The following is an 8,268-nucleotide window of genomic DNA, read 5'->3' on the forward strand; positions in this document are numbered from 1 at the left end:
TCAGATTCCAGATTTTCAAATAGTTGTATCTCTGCCAAATATTGTCCTATCCTAACAAACCATACATCAATGGAAAGCTTATTCAGCTTAAACATCATCAATTAAAAAACAAAATTGACCCTTATGACTGGTGGTTTTGTGGTCCTGGGTCACAAATAAGGTCATTTTTGACCGCCACGATCAGCATCACAGAGTTAAAGGGCTAGTTCGTAATTTATTCATCATCATGTCATTCCAATGACTTACTTTCTTCTTCAAAACATAAAAGTATTTTAAAGAATGTTAAGGTCCAAACAACATTGGACCCAATTAACTATCCTTGTATGGACAAAAACCTGTTCCAAAACCTGTTCTTCAGAAAAACGAAAGTCATCCAGATGGCATGAATGGAATAACATAATTTTTGAGTGAGCTAGTAAGCAACCACCTATGGCAACCCTCAAAACCTTAGCATCATGGCGTGATTTTTGTATGGACAAAAACGAATCAAATTTAAAATGTAGCCCTTTTTCTATGTTTCTTCTTATATTTATCAAACTATATTGATATAAGATAGTTTATTGCCTTTTTCATTTATTTACAACTTCATTGTCTTTTATTTATTTATTTTTTAATTTTTTTCAAAACCTGTCTCACCATTAGATGTTGGTGGCCGGACTGCAGTATTGTGTTGTACTGTACAAAATGGCACAACATACTCCATAATCTACTCTGCCACTACTCACAGGCATTGATCTATCTCTGTATCTGCAGACACGTCTCACAAAATAACATACCAGCAGTGTGGAAAGGCTCTGTTTGTCTTCATTAGGTGGCCTTCTGCTGTAAAACTGCTTTCCAATTTCTCATCGGCTTCTCCAGTAACACTATAATTGACTAGAGGACGGAAGTGCTGGAAAAGATGTTAGACTGATCTGTAGAGACAGCGAGGCACTTACAGCGACGGCCCAGAGCTCAGCACACAGGCTCATAATTACTAATGATCACTTTGATTTGCTTTCTACCAAACTGGAATTGGACTCTACTACAGAAAGTGACTAATTATTTGATAATGTTTTTAAAATGTTTAAAAAAGCTTTCTACTCTTAGCAAATGCATTGTTTCCAAATGAATTTCCAGAGAAATTACTATTGTTAAAGCACATATTTTAGGACTGTAAAGCCTGTAAATACTGCAGTGAGAAATAATCTATTACAATGGTCAGAGAGAAGCTTGGCATTGTGGGAATATCATGTTAGAAGTCTGTTTTGTCTACTTAAAAAAGTAAATACAATAGATAAATAAACAGGACAATTATGTTTAAAAAGATATAGGCTCTTAAAGATTTAACGTTTGCATGTCCCTCTTTTTATGGAACAGCTCTCTCTAGTGGTCAAAGCTAGACAGGACATAATCAGATGCAAATGAAGTAACTTTTTAAACCAGTACAGACATGGCTGTCTTTTCTTTTTTCTTCTTTCCAGCTAAGGAGGTCAAAAGAACAGAAGGATTTCCTCAATTAAGACTCAGAATAAAGTAGTCACAATACATTATAGCAGGGGTGCCCAAACTCTGTCCTGGAGGGCCGGTGTCCTGAAGAGTTTAGCTCCAACCCGAAAAACTTTAACCACACATAAATAAATGCAAAATAACTACTGTATTGTCCACATGGTGTTACAGCAATAATACTGTTGGAATTCAACACAGGCCTATATACAATGGTACTGAACCATATTCACTTACCATGGTGTTTAACAATGACCACCAGAGGGCAGTTTTCACTACAGCGTCAGAAACTACTGCTCCGGGTGTGTGTTCACGGTGTGTGTGTGTTCACTGCTGTGTGTGTGCACTTTGGATGGGATAAATGCAGAGCACTAATTCCGAGTATGGGTCACCATACTTGGCCACATGTCACGTCACTTTCACTTTCACTTTCATACACAGATTTTTCTCAGGAACATCACTCACTGGAGTAAAACAGTCAAATCCTCAGATCTCTGACAACAAAGGGTTTGATTTAGTGGTTTAGTCTGGGAACGGAAGAGTTTAGTAAACAAGCAATGTCTGTGGAGCAGGCCGCAGATGGCAGAAATATGAGTTTAGTATTTGGGATTTAGTTGTGAGAAGTTAAAAAAGAAAACAAAATCCTCTGTTACCTGTCTGCTAGGTGATCTGTGTTGAACTGCGCCAACTATTCATTTCTTGTTTTGGCTTGGTTTGGTTTTGATGGTTTATCTAATTTGTATTTGATTCTCCTTTTAACCTGGCTTTATTATGTAAATCATCAGATAAATTAATGAGTTATTGTAACGTGGGGTTTGGGTTTTGTTTCTTGTTTAGGTTTTCTTGTCTTTTATTTTGATATTTTGCCTTGTTTCGTATTCCTGTCATGTGTTCCTTGCCCCTCATGTGATCATGTTATGTGCTACTCTTGTCTGTGTGTCATGTTGTGATTGGTTGCTTCAGTCATGTGCCTTGTTTGCCATTGGTTGTACCAAGCTCCTGCGGATGGGAGCTTGGGCCAGGACGGATGAGACTGATTGCCAGTGTGATGAAACTACCTCTGATGTCAGTGCGAGCGGCTGGCATCCCAGTGGTCTCTACACTTTCAAGCCTCACAGCCTCAACACACTCAAGCCCAGCGAGCATGCCACTGTCTACTGCGCTGCCCGTGATGGCGGTAGCCATCCTGAGTGTTTGGGCTGCACACTGCACTTCTGAGGCCTCTCCTGTCCACGAGTCTGCCCCAGAGGCCTCTCCTGTCCATGAGTCTGCCTCAGAGGTGGCGGCATCTGCTGCAGAACCTCCCGAGGCGGCGGCGGCGTCCATTTCTGAACTCTCTGCCTGTCCTGTTACGGCCATGGAGGCCGTTCAAACATTTTTAGGTGAACTATCCCTTTAATGCATGAAAATTATGTCACAACACAAAGGCCATAAAATAGGCCATTTGACAGTCTGCTTCTTGGTTTTACTTGTACTTTTACGGCCCAGAGATCATCAACAATACAACGGAGGCGTACTGGTGCTCCAACTCTCCAGTCTGTCATTGTCCCTGCTCCTTCCACATGTGTTTGTTCTGAAGCAAGCATGATAGTCTATGGTGTGTTTGGGCCCTGTGCACTGTGTTCCCCTTGTGGTGTCTATCTCTTATCTGTTGTTTGATCTCTGTACCCTCGGGTGGTGCCAGCAATCAAAGAGCATGATGAAACGCAGCCCGATGGTGGCTCGCTACCAGACATGGCGGAAAAAAGGTGAACGTCTTCAAACAGATAGTTATCAGTCAGCCTGGCCTGCACGACATCAACCTGCACATGGTCCAGACTTCAACTGAACTGGAGAAGAACCACAGAGACCTTCACGACCTTTGGTACAAGTGTCTCTGGCCCAACATTTAAAAAGCCAGTTTTGTTATGATGGTGTATGTGGCACTCAAACAAAACGCGATGCTTTGTAAGTTTATAAAAGAAGCAAACAATAGGGGGAATCAAGAATGAATAAATCAAATGAATCAAACTAGGCGCCTGAATCAGAACTTTAGAGACAGTATGTAGGAAAGATGGGACATTTTTTAATATTTATTTATTTAAAATAAATTAATACTTTTATTCAGAAAGGATGCATAAAATTGATAAAAAATTATAGTAAAAAGAAATAAATAAATACATTTCAAATAAATGGTGTTCTTTTTGACTTTCTATAATGAAAGAATCCAGAAAAAATGTATCAGTTTCCACAGAAATATTAAGCAGCACAATTTAATTGGTTAATAATATAATGTTTTTGATCACACAATAAGCATATTAGAATGATTTCTGAAGAATCATGTGACACTGAAAACTGGAGTAGCTGCTGAAAATTCAGCTTTGACATCACAAAACTAAATTACATTGAACCATATTAAAATATAGTAGTTAACATTTGAAGTGGATCAAAAAAGTTCATCAAAGTTGTCCTAAGACAAGAAGTTTGTCCTTGGTTTTAGGACAACTTTGATGAAAGGTTTTGATTCACTTCAAATGTTGACTATGTTGTGGAGGAAGTCATGGCCTAATGGTTAGAGTTGGACTCGTAACCCAAAGGTTGCGGGTTCGAGTCTCGTACCGGCAGGGATTGTAGGTGGGGGGAGTGAATGTACAGCGTTCTCTTCCACCTTCAATACCACGACTGAGGTGCCCTTGAGCAAGGCACCGAACCCCCAACTGCTCCCCGGGCGCTGCAGCAAAAAATGGCTGCCCACTGCTCCGGGGGTGTATGTGTGTGCACTTTGGATGGGTTAAATGCAGAGCACTAATTCCGAGTATGGGTCACCGTCACTACTGTAGAAAACAGCTATTTCAAATTGTAATAATATTTTACAATATTAGGCCTACTGTATTTTTCAACAAATAAATGCAAGCTTAAAATGTTTTGAGACGTAGGCTAATTCTTTCAAAAATATTACATATAAGAAAGAAAAGAAATAAATTACAATATAGGCTATAATAAAATGTTTTAATGCATTTAGAGCATGCATTGCGTCTGGTGTGCCAGTGTTTTCCATAAAATGGCACAATTTTACTGAATTCATTTGTTATTTAGGTTACTTCAAATTGATGATTAACTAAACTGTGTACTATAATCTTTAATGATGAATTTTAATATTTAGGCTACTATGCTCAATGAAGTTGGTGTAAACGAAAACTTAGGCCTACCGTATATGTACTTTTTTTTTCCACAGGCACATATTTGAGGTCTCGTAAATCTTTTCTTGTAGTGTATTATATTTATACATTTTAGTACTCACGCTATTTACAACCACCTCTGAAAATGGAGACTAGAGACTAAACTGTTTACTCCATCTCTCCCGACAGAAAAATGTGGATGCACAACGGTTTCCTCTGGTCAGCTCTGCTCTCTCTAGAACACCACAACAACAACAAATGCCAGGACTCAGAACGGGCCCATAAATCCTATTCTGAGATCAGTGCCACAGAGGGATATTTATAGCTATTCAGCCCCGCAGATACCGTTTTTTCCCCCCGTCTGCTTCTCCCCCCAGACGTTCCAGCGGTTTAGGGACTAAAATAGTAAAGAAACAATAGACACTAGGGAAAAGAGGGCTGGTGAGAGGAACAGGGGTGTGTGCGACTGCCGGGGATAAAAATGACCCGTCTGAGGGACTCGCGCAGTCTTCCTTCTCTCTGTCATTATGGTCATGGTCGTTCCCGGTCAGGAATTTCAAAACTCTCACTCCCAAACAAAGCCCAGATGAACCGCTACTGACTCCAGCGCGAGAGCTCAATTCAAACAACCTCACACTACACAAGAGTCAAAGAGAGAGAGATTATTTCACTCAATTTGACTGCCGTCTGCCCCATCTCACGCTTATGAACAACTGAACTGAGCATGCTCAGCTGCTTTGATTTCATTTATTTTTTTACATTAAGCATGAGTTTCATGCCGATAAGATTTAAATTGAATACTATTTTAACTGAATAAGTTAAAACTACATGAGTTTTATGCCGATAACCGATAACCGATAAATAAGAGATATTAAAATGTTATATTTTGTCTGAATAAATTAAAATGACACGTTTAAGGCCAATAACCCATGACTAATAGATATTAAAACTGTATACTACTTCGTCCTAATGAATACAACACGTTTAATGCCGATAACCCATTAATAATGACATTAAAATTTGATACCATTTTGTCTGAATAAACTAAAAATACATTAAAGTCAATCATTTTAAATACTACATTGCAGCAACATTATAGTGTACAGTGAGATGAATAGATATTCGTTTTGTAAATTGCAAAAATTATTTAGCAGTGTTAATTATCGTTTTTAAATCTGACTTGTATAAGATGACGATAAAGGTCATATTAATTAAAAAAAGGGTCAATGAGCATGGACAATTAAATATTCAGTATAGCAACCACATCAATGCACTAAAAACAGTGTTGTTTTTGTTAACTAAAATTAAAACTATTAAACAATTATTTACTTTAATTGAAATAAAGCTTAAATAATACAATGAAAAACTTAAACACAGAAATGAAATGTCTCGGTAACTAACTGAAATAAGTTTAAGTTCTCAAATTAAACCTAAATTAAATAAAGATAAATAGAAATATAAAAAAACAATAAAAATAAAAGCAAAAAAAAAAAAAAAAAAAATATTAAGCTAAAAATAAAATGAAAATAGACCATAGAAAAAAGAAAACGAATTAATAAATACTATAATAGTATATAAATAAGACTAAAATAACTTAATAAAAATCACCTTAGCAACAATCAGCATGGTGGCGGGGTTTGGATGGGCAAGCGCCTTTAACATTTTCTTTTGAAAACGACAGAAATCTAGTTCAAATCAGTTACTCTGCTGTTGTGCTAAAAGATGCTTTCGCACAAAAATGTCTTGATTAAGCAACAGCTAAAGTTTTTCTTGCAATAGAAACCCTGAGGCTTATGTACAGAAAAGCGAGGCATATTTGACGGCTAATTTTCAGTTAAGAGATTTGTTTCCCAGAACACTGAACTAGCGGGCATGCATGACAACTGGTAAATGGAATGTTTGTTAAGACTAACTGAAAACATTGTTGCAACCAGAGGCGGTATTACAGGTAATTATAATCTGGCTGTCGATCATCTTTGATATGAAATGAGCTTTCACAAATTTCCCAGGCTGATAGCTAAAACACTGTCTAAAGATGAATCCCACTCATAATCCAAAGAATTATACACAATAAACAGGCTGTATTAAAGAAAATGAAAAACACGACCATTTTTGTGTCAATACTGTACATAAATGTATTTTAATCATCAAAGATTTACAATATATTACATAAAAAAGTAGTAAAAGAGAGGCACAATTTAATATCCAGGATATGTGAACATGAGGCACTTTGTGAACTTAAAAATACTGTTCATTTAACACATTTTTTGGTATGTGCAGCATATACTCTTCCCTTTTTTGGCTCTCTCAATAGTGTGGGTTGATTTTTATGTCGAAAGCTGTATTTACAATATACTTTTTTTATTGGCTAACAAGCACAATACATTTCTCGCTAAAAGCAACTCCAAACACACACGCTAGTATTCTTACACACTCACGTACACGATTCTCTCACCTAACACATTCTTCCATAAATCCAGAAAATCCTGAAGTGATCTGTAGAAAGTCTTACAATCTCCTATGAATCTTTAGTGTTGAGGCGAAACATTTTCCTGATTACAACTGGCTCTCGGTCAGCTGTCAGAGGAGAAAACCAGCGTCTGTCCAGCTCCTCTTGCTCGGTAGCCTGACCTTCCTCAGTGTGAGCTATGCATAATCTGATAAAGTGCATGAAATCTTTGGTTATGAAACATAAAGCTTTATGAAAAGGCCATGTTCTTCCACTCCACCCCACTGGAGGGATCCAAACATTCAGTTTCTGCAGAGAGAGAGAGCGAGTGAGAGTGACCTTTCTCTCTCTCTCATTTCTCATCGCTCACGCTCACGGAGCAATCTTCCGGAATCTTCTCCTCGGAGCTGCTGCAGGTGGACAACTTGTCTAGGTCGTCATCCATCTCGCTGAAGCGTTCAGCCACACACTGCGCCGTGAGCCGGGCCTCAGGATCGTGATCCCAGCACTCGTTGATGGTGGAACAGACCGCAGCCACACCCTGGAGATAAAAAAAAAACAAGTGTTTGTGCATGTGTTGTAGTTATTTCAGTCACAGTCAATGACTATGTTTACAAGGACATCAGTAATCTAATTATTTACCTTATTCTAAATAAGACAATATTATGATTAAGGTGTTTACATGAGTTGCTTTTAGAATATTCCTTTCATGTTCCCGTTTTACATGTTATAGTTCATAGATCGATTAATGGCACACGTCATTACGTCCCCACACGCGAGTCGACGCCCCTCCAGAATTTCATGTATAAACTAGTGCTGTCGAACGATTAATCGCATCCAAAATAAAAGTTTTCGTTCAAAATAAACGGTTTATCGCATCACAACGAAGACGAGCTATATGTTTATACTAGTGCTGTCAAACGATTAATCGCGATTAATAGGGGTGTCGAAATTAATCGTTTCTTCGATGCATCGCGATGCAGACGAGGACGATTCGGTATCGGTTCAGTAATAGATCATAACCGATTATAACGTACTGACACTTTTCTGACGTCATTTGTCGCATACGTACTTTGTCGCGGTAGTATACATTAGGCGCGTTCGGCTTGAAGCGCCGCTGCGCAGAATGATCAGTGTATGACATCAAGTACCGCGAGAGCGATAAGACAGCATATT

The sequence above is a fragment of the Sinocyclocheilus anshuiensis genome, unplaced genomic scaffold (genome assembly GCF_001515605.1).
Source record: "Sinocyclocheilus anshuiensis isolate Anshui unplaced genomic scaffold, SAMN03320099.WGS_v1.1 scaffold267, whole genome shotgun sequence".
Taxonomy (NCBI): Eukaryota; Metazoa; Chordata; class Actinopteri; order Cypriniformes; family Cyprinidae; genus Sinocyclocheilus; species Sinocyclocheilus anshuiensis.